Source organism: Daphnia magna, linkage group LG10, assembly GCF_020631705.1.
Source record: "Daphnia magna isolate NIES linkage group LG10, ASM2063170v1.1, whole genome shotgun sequence".
NCBI classification, from domain to species: Eukaryota; Metazoa; Arthropoda; class Branchiopoda; order Diplostraca; family Daphniidae; genus Daphnia; species Daphnia magna.
In genome coordinates this window covers 248,286-268,212 of record NC_059191.1, presented here as the reverse complement: position 1 = coordinate 268,212, position 19,927 = coordinate 248,286, and the positions used below count along the sequence as shown (strand labels likewise).

At 36.2% G+C, this 19,927-nt stretch overlaps 4 long non-coding RNA genes across 69 annotated transcripts; 1 reads left to right on the top strand and 3 right to left on the bottom strand.

The window, feature by feature from the left end:
- Nucleotides 1–9: 9 nt before the first annotated feature.
- Nucleotides 10–5,159, bottom strand: LOC116921854. 32 transcript variants are annotated; one of them, XR_006652283.1, is made up of 4 exons: nt 3,845–5,112; nt 3,197–3,775; nt 777–1,928; nt 10–171 (listed from the first exon to the last, which is right to left on the bottom strand). It is a non-coding gene; the product is annotated as an uncharacterized LOC116921854 (long non-coding RNA). The 32 variants fall into 32 exon arrangements; XR_006652282.1 differs by lacking the exons at nt 10–171; nt 777–1,928 and having other exon boundaries at nt 2,082–3,775; nt 3,845–4,377; nt 4,483–4,593; nt 4,705–5,111; XR_006652284.1 differs by lacking the exons at nt 10–171; nt 777–1,928 and having other exon boundaries at nt 2,082–3,775; nt 3,845–4,377; nt 4,483–4,590; nt 4,705–5,111.
- Nucleotides 5,160–5,732: 573 nt separating this feature from the next.
- Nucleotides 5,733–6,583, bottom strand: LOC123477054. Its single transcript, XR_006652257.1, has 2 exons — nt 6,288–6,583; nt 5,733–6,199 (listed from the first exon to the last, which is right to left on the bottom strand). It is a non-coding gene; the product is annotated as an uncharacterized LOC123477054 (long non-coding RNA).
- Nucleotides 6,584–7,793: 1,210 nt separating this feature from the next.
- On the top strand, nt 7,794–14,684 carry LOC116931810. Of its 29 annotated transcripts, none has more exons than XR_006651787.1 (13): nt 7,850–8,248; nt 8,363–8,470; nt 8,576–9,108; nt 9,178–9,756; nt 11,024–12,175; nt 13,017–13,140; nt 13,231–13,410; nt 13,753–13,892; nt 13,962–14,032; nt 14,094–14,249; nt 14,336–14,386; nt 14,449–14,552; nt 14,633–14,684. It is a non-coding gene; the product is annotated as an uncharacterized LOC116931810 (long non-coding RNA). The 29 variants fall into 29 exon arrangements; XR_006651784.1 differs by having other exon boundaries at nt 8,363–8,476; XR_006651785.1 differs by having other exon boundaries at nt 8,360–8,470.
- Nucleotides 14,685–15,552: 868 nt separating this feature from the next.
- Nucleotides 15,553–19,579, bottom strand: LOC116931776. Of its 7 annotated transcripts, none has more exons than XR_006652417.1 (12): nt 19,269–19,579; nt 19,056–19,193; nt 18,487–18,979; nt 18,271–18,317; nt 18,101–18,205; nt 17,805–18,034; nt 17,603–17,715; nt 16,811–17,545; nt 16,706–16,754; nt 16,508–16,615; nt 16,322–16,442; nt 15,553–16,220 (listed from the first exon to the last, which is right to left on the bottom strand). It is a non-coding gene; the product is annotated as an uncharacterized LOC116931776 (long non-coding RNA). The 7 variants fall into 7 exon arrangements; XR_006652422.1 differs by having other exon boundaries at nt 17,626–17,715; XR_006652421.1 differs by having other exon boundaries at nt 17,603–18,034; nt 18,487–18,616; nt 18,674–18,979.
- Between the last annotated feature and the right edge of the window lie 348 nt (nt 19,580–19,927).

Below are 19,927 nucleotides of genomic sequence, written 5' to 3'. Positions count from 1 at the left end.
CTTTACTGATCTCATATAGTTGAATTCCAATTAAAAACATAAAAACCTAGGGTAATCAACTACTAGTTGCAAGACGAGGCGCTAAAACATTTGTAGCTAAAACTGTCGTTGCTCGTAGGGTTAGCCTGTACTGTTGATAGCGAAAAAATACGGAAAAATAGCTGCACCACCCTAACGCATGCAAGAAAAGTATTTGAAATTGTTAGAATAATACAGCTCATTTTTTTATTTTTGTAAATTGTCACGACAATTTTCCGGAAGTAACCGGAAGTAACCAATATCTCCGGAAACAGTGATCCCATAACGAAACGAGTAGGATTTTCGTGATCCTTATCAAATTTAGGGTTGGAATGACATGTTTTTTTGCCAAAAGTCGGATTTGACCAAAATCGTGATTTTTCATGAAATGAAATGTTCAGGGAAATTTGCGATTTTTGAAGATTTTCGGGTATTTTGAGCTGATACATGGAGTCGATTCCAAATTTAACGAGGATCATGAAAATGTCAATATTTTTTCTGATAGACCTACAAATATGGAGTTATTCGGCATTTTAAAACCGAAAGTAAAACCGGAAATTGAAATTCCGTTAATTTAAAGAATGAACTTTGTTCTGCTTTAAATGGTTAACAAGATTTTGATAGTTGTAAAAGTAAACTATTGTTAATAAAAGTTATGTTGTGCTTTAAAAGTGCTGAAAGTACAATTTCAGTTCTGGCACATAAATAGACTTGAATCGAAAAATCATACATTCAACACGATTAAACACGTTACTTACTTGGTATTTAATGAAAACCTGCAACCGAAATATGAGAGTACTTGTCAAAACAATGTTTCGAGTTCTACTAGTATCTGACTGGATGCAGCTATACTGCAAGCCTCTTACTCGTTCGTCTGCTCACGAACTGTCGCGTATGCGTGAATGAAAATTCCATGAGAAATTACAATTTTATACTTTTATAACCCTCCACTTATCCATGTATTGGTATTCTTCATAGTTTAACCAACAATTATCATCAATCAGTCCCCCTGGAAAGTGAAGAACACCTCTGGGTTTCAAGAATAAAGATTTTGTGACACAGCTAAACGCCATCTTCCACTGCCAGTTCCAGGCACAGATTCATTGGGAAAAGCAAACGAAAGATTCTATTCTTAAAGCCGTACCTTTTCCGCCTACCAAAGACGTCATAGCTTTTCTTCACTTTTAGAAGCCTACGTACCATTTCCTACAGCCATACTTTATGATACCACTCTGAATTGATCTTAACAATTTAAGAATGTATACTACAACTTCTGAATGTTTAATTTCAAGAAATGGCAGATAGAATTAGATTAACAATTGAGCAAAAAGGGGTAGATTTACAAGGAAGAGCAACAACAACTCACCTAGCTGCACAGTAACAATGTATAATTTATTCGACGAAAAACAACTGCACCCATTATTTCCAACAAGTGTGCATGTGTATTTAGGGACTGGTCAACCAGTCGTCACGTGAACTTTTCTTAAAAGACGAGTTTAAGAGATTTTCACGAGACGACAAAGCTGATTAATATTTCAATTTCAAAAGTCTTTACTGAATCCACTGTTCTTAATGTCTCCCATCTAAATCTGGTCAATGATGTGTCCTATAACGAGTACGGACTGCGGATATCGTTTGCCTAAATCATTCCCACTCCGTTGTCGCGGATGATTTCGCCGTCAGGTCTTACAAAACCCTAAGAATTCCTGAAACAGTTAAGACGGCAACAAGCATTTTGTCTACAATTTAGTAAGTGATATCCATGTTTACAGCAAGACCAGGTTTTTTTTTTATTTTAACGTACATTTTGGTGAAGATAAAGAATAATGGTCAAAAACATCCAATTATCGACTTCCACTATTTTATTTGGAAGGTTATTGGTTTTTTATTGCAATTCTGCAATCAATAACCTAAATTATCAATGTTTTAATTAAGATTAGGTATATCAATTTAAATATAATTCTAGTATTGATTTTAAGTTTAACTTTATAGTAGTATTATAGATCTAAATAAGTAAATAGTTAAGATGCCATACAATTGCCAAATGATGTAGTACCAAACCATACCGACACATCTATTTGTAATACAACTAACAAGATAAAAGTTTATAATTTCGCACATTTACAACACTTGCAATTTAAACAAAAATGATGCAAGAGAATGCAGCATCCGAGACAGTTGCTAAGACTATTTGACAAAACTAATTGTTGAATTCAAGTCGGACGTGTGATTTCAATTCGTAATACCCAAAACCCGCGAACAATTAACAAAATAAAAATAACCTGGGTGATAGAATGTTTAGTAACTACTTACATTTTCCCCTCTTAAGTTCTCAGCTTCAGCATTATTACAATGTGTTTTCATTAATTCACTAACATTACGAAGGTGCTACATTTGACGTATTTTCTTTAGATAATACAAACTTCCACGTCTGCTGTGACGGAACTGATGCGTCATAAATGTCTCAGGAACCGCACCGCTAATAATGACTTGATAATGAATTTTCAAAATGTCAAAAGAAATATCCTACTCGGTAAACCGTTGACAACAGTTCCGTTTTAATCCTATAACAAAAAATGTTAGCAACGAAGCTGTATGATAAAAATCGGACGTATACTTATTAAATGAAATACCCATCAGTAACCATGTTATTCATACAAGGATTAAAATAATTGCCTGGTAATATTAATTAGGTTTCAAACAATCAATTCACTTTCAAATAAACTCTTGTTTTAATTTATACATACTAAATATAAATTTTCTGAAGTTTTTTCCCTTCCAACTCGAGAGCTAGGAAAACAGCCATCAACTTAGTCAGCGAGGATGCTAAATTTAATCTACAGATTCTTCCGACATGTTTCTTAGAATTCTTAACTTTGATCAACAAGTTTAGTTATTCAACAAACTGAACCTAGCAGGCGATTTCACACGTGTTAAGTAGACTGTTGAAAACTGCTAATTTAACGCAAAAGTTTACGAATTTGCATTCCCCGTCATTAAATTTCACAAGTTAATACATTCTTTTTTAGAACGGTGCTAACAGTTCCGTGAACCGAAACAGCTCGCAAAACAACCTCTGCAAATTGCAACAATAGAATATACAGTGAAACGTTTAACTCATTACCGACAGTTTCAACCACGAATTTTTGAAACACGTAACTTGAAAATGCAACCTTACCTTTCATTACAGCGGCAAATATGATGAACGTATGAAATAGTCCTTAACTGTGCGAGAAAATTTCAATAAAACGTCCTTAGAATCCTACACATTGACGATCACATCTAATATTCAAAGTAGTAAGAATCAAGAATAATTCAAATATTTTTACATATTATAAATAAGCTGGTTTAGGTGACAAATATGAATTTGGAAAATCGTACTAATCCACTATAACATACCCAAATGTCGTTTATTTTCATTGAACGTCAATGTTCCATTCTTCGGCGCGGCGAACAAAGCATTTGTATCCTCGTAAACTTTGATTAATTTCTAAATAAAACATTTACACAAACCGTTAGAAGTGAGATATTCACCAGCCTTACCTGTTCCAGATACACGATGTACGGAGCTGGACGAGAGAAATAACGCACTGGTTGTATAGCCAGTCATACAACCACACACCAACACCAGTACACCAACAGCCAGCATAAAGCCTTCCCTAGCATTCAATGTAACCGCTCAAGAGAAATAATCCTTGATGGACTAAGTTGTCTTCTTAGGCAGGGGAGCGACTTGGATGTTGTGCAAAACACCAACCTGAGCAACGATAACACCAAAGAGGTTTCACTCAAGCATTTAAAAAAATATATTGCTTAGTAAACTTACTAAAGATACCTCACAGGGCACATTGCCAAATAACTTTCGACAGGTCATACCGATTGCAAATCAAATTACAGCTGAACAGGCGGGTGATGACAAATTCTGTAAGATTCTTAAAAAGGGCTTCTGTTAAATAAAATATTCAGTTACAAATGAACCATTGAGTTTAATTGAAGAACATTACTTGCTTCAATGCATCCTTGTGATTATGATAGTGAACCTGAAAAATAAAGATGAACTGCAAAATACATACCAACGGAAGCCAGCTGCACGCAACACTACTCCACCATTCAAAGCCATATAACAGACCATTAAAGCTGCTTTACCTCACAATGGAATTGACATTTCAAAACACATTACAACAAATGGTAGAAAATTTTAACTATCAGACATACCTAACATTCATGAAATTATCTCACTTTTGTCATCCACAAGTAAACCACTCAATGATGGCACGCAGGAAAGGAACAGCAGGCAAACCCAGACCAGCCCAGGGGCTCAATGATCAGTGATTCTCACAAGATTCCTCGCTCATAAAGCTATATTTAGAAATTGGAAACTGCTTATTAAATACATTTTTATGGCAGTAACTGTCAAAATTAGTCATACTGAATATAACTCTTAAATTATTTGCTTACACTCACTGATTGGCACCTATATGGACCATAACTATGATAAAAATTGTGTCTGATTCAACACAACTATGGAACCAATCACAGAAACAAGATTCCAGAGATGTTCAGAATACTTTCCTACTAAAACAAAGTAAGCATGGAAGTAGGTTAAAAAAAACAATTAAACAGAGAGGTTTTCATAATACAATGATAGAGCTTAACATAATTATGATGGTTTAAGAACATCTTTACTTGGAATCCAGTCCATAGGAATTATCTAGGGCATGGGCAAAGTAATTTGAACATCAAAATCAGAGATCACAAAATTTGTATCACTGCCCTAGAAAATGACATAATTATTACAACATTATCATTAAATAGGGTCACAGCACACAAGCAAAGCAGTATCTTAACGACACAAAACAAAATGGATGCCTTGAAGGAGCTGACGTGATTGATCGATTCCTTTATAAATTTAACAATTACTAAGCTGTAGTCACATGTCTATGCAATCACTTAAACCTTTGAAAAACAAGATATTTTAATCCGTGTTATATGCTAACTGTTACCTAACGCAATACCTATACAACATTCTCGGAAAGATCCAACGAAATTAATGGCGGTAAAGCATGCGGTGCGGTACTTATAAAAGAAACTAAAGAAAATGTCGCGTCTTAGATTACTTAGAACGTTGCCTATTCGAAGAGAAAAACATGCTGTTTGAAAAATTTATTGAAATTTTGATACATTTATCTTTTTTTTACTAGTTTGAGTCTGGGAAAATTTTAAAAACTAAAATCTTTATTAGTGAAAAGGGGAGTAGATCATGAAAAATTAAAAAAAAAAAAACACAAATAGATTGCAACGTGTTGCGTCAAGAGTCGGAAAGGAAATAGGCGAATTTTTAAGTAATGACAGCAAAAAAAAGCAAGGAGAAAAGAAAAGGGAAAAAGGGGCTGCTATGCTAATCTGCCCTTAGGATTTGACTGTGCCCTTACGTTGACCAAAAAAATCCATGCCATTTCTTTAAAATTCGCCTAACATCTAAAAACGTTATTTTCATTTGAAACTTGACACCTTTGTAGATGAAGATGTTGTCTACTTATGGTGTAAGTTTCCATTAAAAATAAAGTTTTTTTACAATTTTTATGGTTTTTATAGTCGCCTTAATTTTACCCGTAGTCTTAGAGGGAAACTGAAGTGTTTCCAAACTTTTTCACCAGCCTTTTCCGAAATAGCTATAACACCCGCGGATTGAAAAAAATTGTGGGGATACATTGTTCTCATGCCAAAAAAAGTGTATTAAAAAATAAAAGATGCGATTAATACAAAAAAAAATTGCAAAAAAACTGGAAGTACATTATCCCATAAGAAGCCGTTTCAAATAGTGCATTTCATCGTTTGGTTGCTGGTTTCACGGGAACGGTTGTCCGCTACGATTCAACACGAAACCACAAGTATGGCCGGAGAGGCTGTCTTCGCGGAATCCGCTACCAGTGTTTCTCTTCAAAGCGCAAGTACCACCAACGTGGGTGAAATGGGTGCATTGCGGATTCGCGATACAGGTTCCTCCACATTGCTCGGGCAAGGTGGGCACGAACTGAATATCGTGTAGATTGAAATTGCAGTCAAAGTCCCAACGAATTAGGCCACCATCGCCTTCCTTCCAATTGCGAGCCGACACGTTTGACATCAAAACGGTGGTCACGAGCAAAATTACCGAACGCAGACAAAATTTCATCTTGTACTGTCAGATATAAATAACGTATTACACGTGAGTCATTTCCAACTAGCCACTCAAAAATTAAAATACAAGGATTCAATATTCATCTTACCAGACTAGTTTTTCTTCTGAACTGAGGTTAGCCTCTCAAAGTGCTTGCTCCTTTTAAATGGTTGGAATAGAAAGTGTTGTTGTGTTGGGGGGAAATCCCACCAAACTTCCCAGATTTTTATCATATAATAGAAAGTGTCCCTCGTGTCAAGGTTAGAGGAAGGTCAACTTTTTCTTTTTAAGTTCGGTGCGGGGATTTTTTGGCAGAGTGTCCAGTAGCATTTCGGGACTCTTTCTATTCTAAAAAGGGATATATGATAAAAATCTGGGAAGTTCGGTGGGATTTCCCCCCAACACAACAACACTTTCTATTCCAACCATTTAAAAGGAGCAAGCACTTTGAGAGGCTAACCTCAGTTCAGAAGAAAAACTAGTCTGGTAAGATGAATATTGAATCCTTGTATTTTAATTTTTGAGTGGCTAGTTGGAAATGACTCACGTGTAATACGTTATTTATATCTGACAGTACAAGATGAAATTTTGTCTGCGTTCGGTAATTTTGCTCGTGACCACCGTTTTGATGTCAAACGTGTCGGCTCGCAATTGGAAGGAAGGCGATGGTGGCCTAATTCGTTGGGACTTTGACTGCAATTTCAATCTACACGATATTCAGTTCGTGCCCACCTTGCCCGAGCAATGTGGAGGAACCTGTATCGCGAATCCGCAATGCACCCATTTCACCCACGTTGGTGGTACTTGCGCTTTGAAGAGAAACACTGGTAGCGGATTCCGCGAAGACAGCCTCTCCGGCCATACTTGTGGTTTCGTGTTGAATCGTAGCGGACAACCGTTCCCGTGAAACCAGCAACCAAACGATGAAATGCACTATTTGAAACGGCTTCTTATGGGATAATGTACTTCCAGTTTTTTTGCAATTTTTTTTTGTATTAATCGCATCTTTTATTTTTTAATACACTTTTTTTGGCATGAGAACAATGTATCCCCACAATTTTTTTCAATCCGCGGGTGTTATAGCTATTTCGGAAAAGGCTGGTGAAAAAGTTTGGAAACACTTCAGTTTCCCTCTAAGACTACGGGTAAAATTAAGGCGACTATAAAAACCATAAAAATTGTAAAAAAACTTTATTTTTAATGGAAACTTACACCATAAGTAGACAACATCTTCATCTACAAAGGTGTCAAGTTTCAAATGAAAATAACGTTTTTAGATGTTAGGCGAATTTTAAAGAAATGGCATGGATTTTTTTGGTCAACGTAAGGGCACAGTCAAATCCTAAGGGCAGATTAGCATAGCAGCCCCTTTTTCCCTTTTCTTTTCTCCTTGCTTTTTTTTGCTGTCATTACTTAAAAATTCGCCTATTTCCTTTCCGACTCTTGACGCAACACGTTGCAATCTATTTGTGTTTTTTTTTTTTTTAATTTTTCATGATCTACTCCCCTTTTCACTAATAAAGATTTTAGTTTTTAAAATTTTCCCAGACTCAAACTAGTAAAAAAAAGATAAATGTATCAAAATTTCAATAAATTTTTCAAACAGCATGTTTTTCTCTTCGAATAGGCAACGTTCTAAGTAATCTAAGACGCGACATTTTCTTTAGTTTCTTTTATAAGTACCGCACCGCATGCTTTACCGCCATTAATTTCGTTGGATCTTTCCGAGAATGTTGTATAGGTATTGCGTTAGGTAACAGTTAGCATATAACACGGATTAAAATATCTTGTTTTTCAAAGGTTTAAGTGATTGCATAGACATGTGACTACAGCTTAGTAATTGTTAAATTTATAAAGGAATCGATCAATCACGTCAGCTCCTTCAAGGCATCCATTTTGTTTTGTGTCGTTAAGATACTGCTTTGCTTGTGTGCTGTGACCCTATTTAATGATAATGTTGTAATAATTATGTCATTTTCTAGGGCAGTGATACAAATTTTGTGATCTCTGATTTTGATGTTCAAATTACTTTGCCCATGCCCTAGATAATTCCTATGGACTGGATTCCAAGTAAAGATGTTCTTAAACCATCATAATTATGTTAAGCTCTATCATTGTATTATGAAAACCTCTCTGTTTAATTGTTTTTTTTAACCTACTTCCATGCTTACTTTGTTTTAGTAGGAAAGTATTCTGAACATCTCTGGAATCTTGTTTCTGTGATTGGTTCCATAGTTGTGTTGAATCAGACACAATTTTTATCATAGTTATGGTCCATATAGGTGCCAATCAGTGAGTGTAAGCAAATAATTTAAGAGTTATATTCAGTATGACTAATTTTGACAGTTACTGCCATAAAAATGTATTTAATAAGCAGTTTCCAATTTCTAAATATAGCTTTATGAGCGAGGAATCTTGTGAGAATCACTGATCATTGAGCCCCTGGGCTGGTCTGGGTTTGCCTGCTGTTCCTTTCCTGCGTGCCATCATTGAGTGGTTTACTTGTGGATGACAAAAGTGAGATAATTTCATGAATGTTAGGTATGTCTGATAGTTAAAATTTTCTACCATTTGTTGTAATGTGTTTTGAAATGTCAATTCCATTGTGAGGTAAAGCAGCTTTAATGGTCTGTTATATGGCTTTGAATGGTGGAGTAGTGTTGCGTGCAGCTGGCTTCCGTTGGTATGTATTTTGCAGTTCATCTTTATTTTTCAGGTTCACTATCATAATCACAAGGATGCATTGAAGCAAGTAATGTTCTTCAATTAAACTCAATGGTTCATTTGTAACTGAATATTTTATTTAACAGAAGCCCTTTTTAAGAATCTTACAGAATTTGTCATCACCCGCCTGTTCAGCTGTAATTTGATTTGCAATCGGTATGACCTGTCGAAAGTTATTTGGCAATGTGCCCTGTGAGGTATCTTTAGTAAGTTTACTAAGCAATATATTTTTTTAAATGCTTGAGTGAAACCTCTTTGGTGTTATCGTTGCTCAGGTTGGTGTTTTGCACAACATCCAAGTCGCTCCCCTGCCTAAGAAGACAACTTAGTCCATCAAGGATTATTTCTCTTGAGCGGTTACATTGAATGCTAGGGAAGGCTTTATGCTGGCTGTTGGTGTACTGGTGTTGGTGTGTGGTTGTATGACTGGCTATACAACCAGTGCGTTATTTCTCTCGTCCAGCTCCGTACATCGTGTATCTGGAACAGGTAAGGCTGGTGAATATCTCACTTCTAACGGTTTGTGTAAATGTTTTATTTAGAAATTAATCAAAGTTTACGAGGATACAAATGCTTTGTTCGCCGCGCCGAAGAATGGAACATTGACGTTCAATGAAAATAAACGACATTTGGGTATGTTATAGTGGATTAGTACGATTTTCCAAATTCATATTTGTCACCTAAACCAGCTTATTTATAATATGTAAAAATATTTGAATTATTCTTGATTCTTACTACTTTGAATATTAGATGTGATCGTCAATGTGTAGGATTCTAAGGACGTTTTATTGAAATTTTCTCGCACAGTTAAGGACTATTTCATACGTTCATCATATTTGCCGCTGTAATGAAAGGTAAGGTTGCATTTTCAAGTTACGTGTTTCAAAAATTCGTGGTTGAAACTGTCGGTAATGAGTTAAACGTTTCACTGTATATTCTATTGTTGCAATTTGCAGAGGTTGTTTTGCGAGCTGTTTCGGTTCACGGAACTGTTAGCACCGTTCTAAAAAAGAATGTATTAACTTGTGAAATTTAATGACGGGGAATGCAAATTCGTAAACTTTTGCGTTAAATTAGCAGTTTTCAACAGTCTACTTAACACGTGTGAAATCGCCTGCTAGGTTCAGTTTGTTGAATAACTAAACTTGTTGATCAAAGTTAAGAATTCTAAGAAACATGTCGGAAGAATCTGTAGATTAAATTTAGCATCCTCGCTGACTAAGTTGATGGCTGTTTTCCTAGCTCTCGAGTTGGAAGGAAAAAACTTCAGAAAATTTATATTTAGTATGTATAAATTAAAACAAGAGTTTATTTGAAAGTGAATTGATTGTTTGAAACCTAATTAATATTACCAGGCAATTATTTTAATCCTTGTATGAATAACATGGTTACTGATGGGTATTTCATTTAATAAGTATACGTCCGATTTTTATCATACAGCTTCGTTGCTAACATTTTTTGTTATAGGATTAAAACGGAACTGTTGTCAACGGTTTACCGAGTAGGATATTTCTTTTGACATTTTGAAAATTCATTATCAAGTCATTATTAGCGGTGCGGTTCCTGAGACATTTATGACGCATCAGTTCCGTCACAGCAGACGTGGAAGTTTGTATTATCTAAAGAAAATACGTCAAATGTAGCACCTTCGTAATGTTAGTGAATTAATGAAAACACATTGTAATAATGCTGAAGCTGAGAACTTAAGAGGGGAAAATGTAAGTAGTTACTAAACATTCTATCACCCAGGTTATTTTTATTTTGTTAATTGTTCGCGGGTTTTGGGTATTACGAATTGAAATCACACGTCCGACTTGAATTCAACAATTAGTTTTGTCAAATAGTCTTAGCAACTGTCTCGGATGCTGCATTCTCTTGCATCATTTTTGTTTAAATTGCAAGTGTTGTAAATGTGCGAAATTATAAACTTTTATCTTGTTAGTTGTATTACAAATAGATGTGTCGGTATGGTTTGGTACTACATCATTTGGCAATTGTATGGCATCTTAACTATTTACTTATTTAGATCTATAATACTACTATAAAGTTAAACTTAAAATCAATACTAGAATTATATTTAAATTGATATACCTAATCTTAATTAAAACATTGATAATTTAGGTTATTGATTGCAGAATTGCAATAAAAAACCAATAACCTTCCAAATAAAATAGTGGAAGTCGATAATTGGATGTTTTTGACCATTATTCTTTATCTTCACCAAAATGTACGTTAAAATAAAAAAAAAACCTGGTCTTGCTGTAAACATGGATATCACTTACTAAATTGTAGACAAAATGCTTGTTGCCGTCTTAACTGTTTCAGGAATTCTTAGGGTTTTGTAAGACCTGACGGCGAAATCATCCGCGACAACGGAGTGGGAATGATTTAGGCAAACGATATCCGCAGTCCGTACTCGTTATAGGACACATCATTGACCAGATTTAGATGGGAGACATTAAGAACAGTGGATTCAGTAAAGACTTTTGAAATTGAAATATTAATCAGCTTTGTCGTCTCGTGAAAATCTCTTAAACTCGTCTTTTAAGAAAAGTTCACGTGACGACTGGTTGACCAGTCCCTAAATACACATGCACACTTGTTGGAAATAATGGGTGCAGTTGTTTTTCGTCGAATAAATTATACATTGTTACTGTGCAGCTAGGTGAGTTGTTGTTGCTCTTCCTTGTAAATCTACCCCTTTTTGCTCAATTGTTAATCTAATTCTATCTGCCATTTCTTGAAATTAAACATTCAGAAGTTGTAGTATACATTCTTAAATTGTTAAGATCAATTCAGAGTGGTATCATAAAGTATGGCTGTAGGAAATGGTACGTAGGCTTCTAAAAGTGAAGAAAAGCTATGACGTCTTTGGTAGGCGGAAAAGGTACGGCTTTAAGAATAGAATCTTTCGTTTGCTTTTCCCAATGAATCTGTGCCTGGAACTGGCAGTGGAAGATGGCGTTTAGCTGTGTCACAAAATCTTTATTCTTGAAACCCAGAGGTGTTCTTCACTTTCCAGGGGGACTGATTGATGATAATTGTTGGTTAAACTATGAAGAATACCAATACATGGATAAGTGGAGGGTTATAAAAGTATAAAATTGTAATTTCTCATGGAATTTTCATTCACGCATACGCGACAGTTCGTGAGCAGACGAACGAGTAAGAGGCTTGCAGTATAGCTGCATCCAGTCAGATACTAGTAGAACTCGAAACATTGTTTTGACAAGTACTCTCATATTTCGGTTGCAGGTTTTCATTAAATACCAAGTAAGTAACGTGTTTAATCGTGTTGAATGTATGATTTTTCGATTCAAGTCTATTTATGTGCCAGAACTGAAATTGTACTTTCAGCACTTTTAAAGCACAACATAACTTTTATTAACAATAGTTTACTTTTACAACTATCAAAATCTTGTTAACCATTTAAAGCAGAACAAAGTTCATTCTTTAAATTAACGGAATTTCAATTTCCGGTTTTACTTTCGGTTTTAAAATGCCGAATAACTCCATATTTGTAGGTCTATCAGAAAAAATATTGACATTTTCATGATCCTCGTTAAATTTGGAATCGACTCCATGTATCAGCTCAAAATACCCGAAAATCTTCAAAAATCGCAAATTTCCCTGAACATTTCATTTCATGAAAAATCACGATTTTGGTCAAATCCGACTTTTGGCAAAAAAACATGTCATTCCAACCCTAAATTTGATAAGGATCACGAAAATCCTACTCGTTTCGTTATGGGATCACTGTTTCCGGAGATATTGGTTACTTCCGGTTACTTCCGGAAAATTGTCGTGACAATTTACAAAAATAAAAAAATGAGCTGTATTATTCTAACAATTTCAAATACTTTTCTTGCATGCGTTAGGGTGGTGCAGCTATTTTTCCGTATTTTTTCGCTATCAACAGTACAGGCTAACCCTACGAGCAACGACAGTTTTAGCTACAAATGTTTTAGCGCCTCGTCTTGCAACTAGTAGTTGATTACCCTAGGTTTTTATGTTTTTAATTGGAATTCAACTATATGAGATCAGTAAAGTTCAAGCACATAAAAGCAAAAATTGTACTGATTTCAAAGTAAAATTTATTTTCTTTGGATTTCAGGAGGAAAAACTAGATGGCGTTGACGTGCGTCTATGATAAATATTACGAGTGACAAGTTAAATTGGTGTTTGTTACGTCTCTACCTTGTTCAGTGTTTCAAAGGGTTTTTCATCAAATATTAATGGTATGATATAATCTGTTCAGTATTGCTATCGTTCTGTATGTATTAATAGATTGCTATTATGTAAAATAAATTGCTTTTTGTATGTGGTAGGGTTTCGCCTTGTCAGCTGCTGAACCTTAGCCTGCATTCCTGCTATCATCAATGTTGTCAATATTTTAAGCCCGACTAAGCTAGGGGCACTCACCCCGTTCGCTTCCGGACATTCCTCCTTCATGCGAAGCTACGGGTTGAGCGCCCTTAAAACTAAGTTGGATAAAACAAAAAAGTAAAGTAAGTGAAAGATCACTAATAAATAGGATTGAATTTTGTAACTATGCCAAGGTAACAAGCCGTCTTCTGGTGGAAATTCTTAGGCTTTACGCCTTAGTTGTCACTGGTTGTCTTCTGAATGTAGATTGCATTCTATTTTAAACATTCTCTTGGTTACAACACTAAAATTTGCCACTTTTTTGTGCCAACCTGAGAGACAATTCTTTTCATGATTATTTGCATGATACACTCGATTGTTGTCTGAAGGTGGATTGTCACCAGACATCCTTTGAATGGAACAATATGTTTGCATGATATTTCTTTCAGTTCAATTTTCTGTCACACAATGTTTTCATTCTCCAGGTACGACCACTACCAGCAGCCTTACAGTGTGCTTCATAAATAAGTCAACCCCTGAGATAACAATATCATTGGAAATTGTGGTTTTGTTCTCCACTTTTATTATCCATATGCAATTTTCGTGCTACTTTATTACCTTCATGGTATGTCAGTTGTTTGAGTTCGGTTAGAATAATTTTTTAGGAAATTTTTACCTGCTTTTGGAAAACCAGGTGTGATATTTTATCATCCTGGAAGAAGGATTCTGGAAATTGATGATTTCTAATATACAGCTGGTTTTCAGGTTTATTTTTACATGTTCAACATAGATCTGCATTAATGTTGTTTTGCTTTTCCACAAACAGATAACAAGTTTAATGTATTTACATATCAGAATGAGCTCCCAATTTGAAGTTGTGAGTGTCTTATCTGATTATAGATTTCTACTTTGAAAACCAAACTATTTCCTTCTACAAATGGATTTTGAAGTATCATGCATGTGGTATTATGTACTCTATGATGTAAGTACTATTGTGTAATGCATAATGTTATTACTTTATCGAATCAGTTCCTTCAATTGTAACCTATTTTTGTATTCAAAATATAGATCTTTGCAAAGCCTTTAATTGATGTTATACCAAAAAAATTCCCATGGAAGGTATTTGTTACAAACAGATTGATATTCATAATTTTTAACTGAAAACTTTTTTAAACCTCCAGGAAGTTCTTGCAGGATCTGTTATCAACCGTCTATGTTATGCAGTAATTGTATCTGCAGTTTAGTTAAAACTCTAACTTAGAAATATACTCAGCGTAAAATTGATGTAAGGCAAGTTTCTTAATTTGCTTCAAGGATATTTTTACATTGATATGTGATTTTGTTTTGTTTGTTTTTTCTGCCTAGATGATGAAAAATGATATTTGATTGGAAGAAGTTCCTGGCTGAGACAAGAGATTAAAAAAATGATACTGTTTGGAAGGACGACCGGCAATTTCAAGATTCATTTATTTCCTTCCACATTAAACTATTTATATATTTTTAAAAATTGAATTGCATATCTGGGCTCCCTTCTTTTCTGTGGCCCCGTTTCCCCTTGACTTATGATAAGCCCGCAGGGGGTCATGCCCCTACTGTGATCAGCAGCAAAGGTTGTGAGTGCGCTGTCCGGAAAGGGGACGTGGGGGTCCTCAAGTTCTGAGATATCATTGGAGGGCGAAGAGGCTACCCACAAATCCGAATAACGGTTAATCGCTCACGTAAAAACTTGTCCGAAACCTTCCATCCTTTTCCGGCTTCTCTTAGCCACGCACCGGGTAATCTCCCCGGTGGTTCAATTCAGTTAAATTTGTTGTACATGTATGTTGTACCAACAATAAAAAAAATGAAAAACAAAAAAATATTTGTTTATTTTTGCCAAAATTTCTTCCGTTTGAGTTATTGGTACTCTTTTCTCAAATAATTTCTTTGCATCTTTTTCCTAGACGAAACGATGAAAGTCATTAACCGAACACACTTTACGATAGTACAGAATTGGCCTGCTTTTTCTGGGAATCGAACCTCAGACATTTGGAATCCCAGTCAAGCACTCAACCAATGTGCCAATTGTACCTATGACAACAATAGTCCACATTTGTTTGCATATCTACTTATGCACTACAAACAAGGTCATTAAGGAATAAATTGCTGTCTTAAACATGTCAAAGTTGGATTAATGGTAAAGCATTGGACTGACGTTCCGGAGGTCAAGGGTTCAATCCCAAACTAGGTTCATATGTATATATATTCAAGAAATAAATTCAAATTAGAAATATATGTAACTAATTTTTATTGTCCCTCCATCCACCCACAAATCCACCACAAGATTTTAGATTTTAAATACAATACAATACAAAACACACATACATAAAACTAACCCGTTGGCTGCCACGCCACTAAATCTACGCTAGCTACATCGCTATCGAATGGATAGCGACCAAGGGGGACTTGTCCTACGACAAATCCGGGCTGACACGATGACAGAAGCCTTTGTGAGAATGTACACTCCAGGCAACCATCAAAGCATCGAAAAAGGGAAAGTCCCTACTGGTACATTGCCTCGACGATCGACTTTGAGCCACACGGCTTGTGCAACTGTCCCACCCATGGCATATAGACCATTGGGCAGAACAGCGCTGCCGGACCCTAACAAGCTTTAAAAAAAAAGGGGATCAAAGTGGGTGGCAGCCAACGGGTTAATTAGCACTAAACATTACAAAATACAAAGATACCACGATGACAAGGCGACCACGAGGCGAAGACGGGGCGACGGGCGAGGCGAAGACGGGGCGACGGGCGAGGCGAAGACGGGGCGACGGGCGAGGCGAAGACGGGGCGACGGGCGAGGCGAAGACGGGGCGACGGGCGAATCGAAGACGGGGCGACGGGCGAAGCAAAGACGGGGTGACGGGCAAAGCGAAGACGGGGCGACGGGCGAAGCAAAGACGCCTGTTAACTGTCAAAGTAGAAATAAAAGGAGGCTGTAAAAATATTGTTTGCTAACTGTTGACAACATAATTTAGAAAAACTGGCTGCTTTTAGCAGATTGAAACTTACATGAGATTATAAGTGGGCAAATGTATAGAATGACATGAGGTATTCTAATCCATTGATTTTGCATTGTTGATGATCTTCCTTTGAGGCCAGCATCCTATCCTTTTCATTTTAGATACACGAGCTAGAAACAAAAGCACAAACATTCCAATTCAATTCTGATTGACAAATAATATCTATACATCATACCCTGTAACTCAAATTCCTGCCATTTGATAGGCTAAGTAGAAATGACGAGAAGATTGTTGAAATGGTTAATGGTTTGCAACACAACATGGTGCACTTTTCAGATCAAAACTGACAGGACATGATGAATGAGTAAAGATTAGCAGAATGCATTATTGGCATGATGGTATTCAAACTCGTATGGTTTGTTTTATTTCTAACCTTTCTTCACCGTTAGTATCCATTGCTATTTAGGTTTCACCAACTACTTCTGAAAAATAGAATCATGGATGTTGGATTTTGAGTGCCAAAATTTATGTCTAATACCTTTCAACATGCAATAAAATTGCATGGTGGAATGTAAAAGTAATAGGTTGGATTTGGCAGCCGGCATAGCTGATCACAAGTTAACCCATTGCACACAAAATAATCCACTTGACGTTTCTTACTTCAAAAACACAGAAGAGAATGAAAAACTTTCAATAGTTGAAATAACACCATTTAATTTTACAAACTTATCACTGGAATGTAACAAAGTTAACAAATATTCAGACACGGGTTTCACTTGTCAGTCTTAGTTTTTTCACAACACAAAGGCAGAGGCGCAGTAGCGTCGCGCCATCTATTATCCAAATTTACAAACACCACGAGTTGTAAGAATTTCTTAATTTCAGAAGTAGGCAAAAGGACACGTGACCACAGAATCAAAAGAAGCCATATAAAGCAGTAAAAAAGCACGTGAAATAGCATATGTAAACATGTCTTCTATGATGGTGTTTTTTTAAATTGTTTTCAATGGTCTCGCCAGTTTGCGCAGTGGTGTCTGGAGTATTGTTGCTGCATGTATTCATAGTTGAAAGCTGAATGAAGTGTAAGTGGTAAAAGTCCACCTAACTGAGCATTCGCAGCTTAAATCTGTCGTTCTTTTTCGAACAACTCATCCAGTTGAAGCCACTGGCGTACTCTTTCCATATGGATTTCGGCCTTCCAAGTTTCTCCCAGCTTTTTCTCTTCAAAGACTTCCCGTAGTAAAAGATACTCGCATCCATCAGTATCATCGAACTAAATGGACAACAACGGATTTCAGAATGTGGCTCAGAAACAAATACGAAGGATTACCTTCTTAGATTTTTGCAACGCACCGGTCAGCCAACTGGTCACTGCAGTTCTTACTTCCCGGACGCGACGTATTTATAAGATATGGTCCGCAACAATGGTTGACCAAAAGTCGTCTTAAGCGAATGGTCAGGTAAAATATGTTAAGGCAATTCAATTAAATTGGACTATTTATCTTTGCGTGCATGATTATCTGCCTAAATACCGTTTGCTTATTTCCGTGCTCGAGGTTTTCAAGGTCGGTTTTACGGTAATTTCCTCTACTTACGCTACTGTCTTAACATTTTTCTGCTAAATGAGATTCAGTCAACAATGAAAGAAAATTTGAAAACACCAAATTTGAAACTCGGGGGCAAAAGTGAGACAGACTCGGTACTGTCATTGCTGACGTGGTTTTCCTTGACTAGAGTCACATTTGCTGCAGTTATATACAAGCTAACAAGCAATTCAATCATCACAATGGTGGTATTTTTGGGTAAACACATTTTTTTCCTCTCTTACTTTATCCTTCATGTCTTTTTATTTTGCCTTCTTTGCTGATTCCTCCTTCCTTACATCTTCCAGTGTTTCTGTTTGTATTCGGTACTTAAGTTAGGATCCCTTTGCCTGCATTATTGTTATCGAACAGATTTGTCATACTGTAAGGAAATGCTATAAAACTTAATATTTACCAGACAGGAAACCTTTCTGATGAAGCAGGATTTCTCTTCAGCAATATCTATACAAAGTCAAATAATAAATAGTATAATTTCAAATAATTTTTTGCTCTATTCAAATGATGACTTTTGTAATCTTTACGGTACTATTCCTCAAAGAATTCACAGCCACTATCTGAAAGTGTAAAATTTTTTGCTATCTAAGACGTAATTAACGAGGTTTTCAAATACTTGCACAATATATCTGCTGGCATCTGAGGTATAGCAGATGCAGTAAACTTGCTCTTCGAGGTCATATCCTTCTTATCTTATCATTGGGTTGGGTTTGGATTGCCTCCTAGGTGAATTGCTTTGCTTGGCTCTGTAAACATTCTGTTTAAATTTGTAAAGAAATTTGTCAGTTTAGATATGAAATGACCTCATAGCAGAAGCTGCACTGTAAATGCAATCTGTAGTCTGCACTCTGCACAGTCCTTAACTCCTTATTCTAAACTCGAATGGTCCTTACCAAACCCCGACGTGGTAAAACTGAATATAGTACCAATAGATGGCCATACTGTTTGGCGGATCATTTCTAGAAAACATTGTTGATCCTTAAAAGAGTTCGTTGTTTATTCCTCGCGAACTTTAAAAGTGACGACAAGACTTGTCACACGGCACTTACAAACTGAATCCCTGTGACATCGACATGGACCTAAGTCTCTTAATTCATCTTTATGGAAGTCTGTAGGGATAATTGCGAAAAAAAATAAAGTTCATGCTGGAATGCCATAACGCTGGAAACACCTTAATGCAATTACCTTCTAGAGGTTCTACTAGACGATCGTGAATGCGAAATTGACGAACCATTTCGGAATCATTATGATGAGTCTTTGTGGCATCAGCGTGCGAAGAACCCATATTCGAAGCGGTCTCAATTAAATCAGGCATCAAAGTATCTGTAATATTTTCATATATGATGACATTGAATATTAAACAATATAATACAGGCTAAAAAAAAAGAAGGGTGATACCTTGTCTGAGAAGTAGATTATCCTAAGTGAGATTTAAATCGTTAGCCGTTCTATCTGCCACTTTGACAAACGTATCGCCAATAATTCAACTTATTTCTTCTGGATAAGCAGTCCGACACAACGACAAAATTGGCGACACCATCAAACGACCATCTCATCGAAAATCAGTCTCATCTAAATCAGCTTCCAAAAACGGTTCTTCGGCGTAATTGATTCGAATAGACAATACGGGACCAGGAAACGTGTGACGTTCCAGTAATTCTGCGGTAGGACTCAGCTTGCGGCCTAAGGCTCTTACTTCAGCTTTATAGAAGTCTATTGGGAAATATTGCGAAAAGAGTAAGATCTTACTGGAATGCCATAAAGCAAGAAATACCTTAATGCAATTACCTTCTAAAGGTTCTACTACACGACCGTGAAGGCGCAACTGACGAACAATTTCGGAATCGTTATGATGAGTTTTTACTGTCCATCACAACAGTCCGACATAACGACAAAGTTTGGCGACCATGCACGTTGGTGGCGGCATCGCGGAAAGTCAAACTTACTTCTACAACCTAAAAAAACGAAATATGAAATCTGATCGTTGGTATGAAGTAGAAATGAGAAGCCACTGTCTATAAAACAACTCGGTCAAAGAGCAAGTATTATAAACCGTA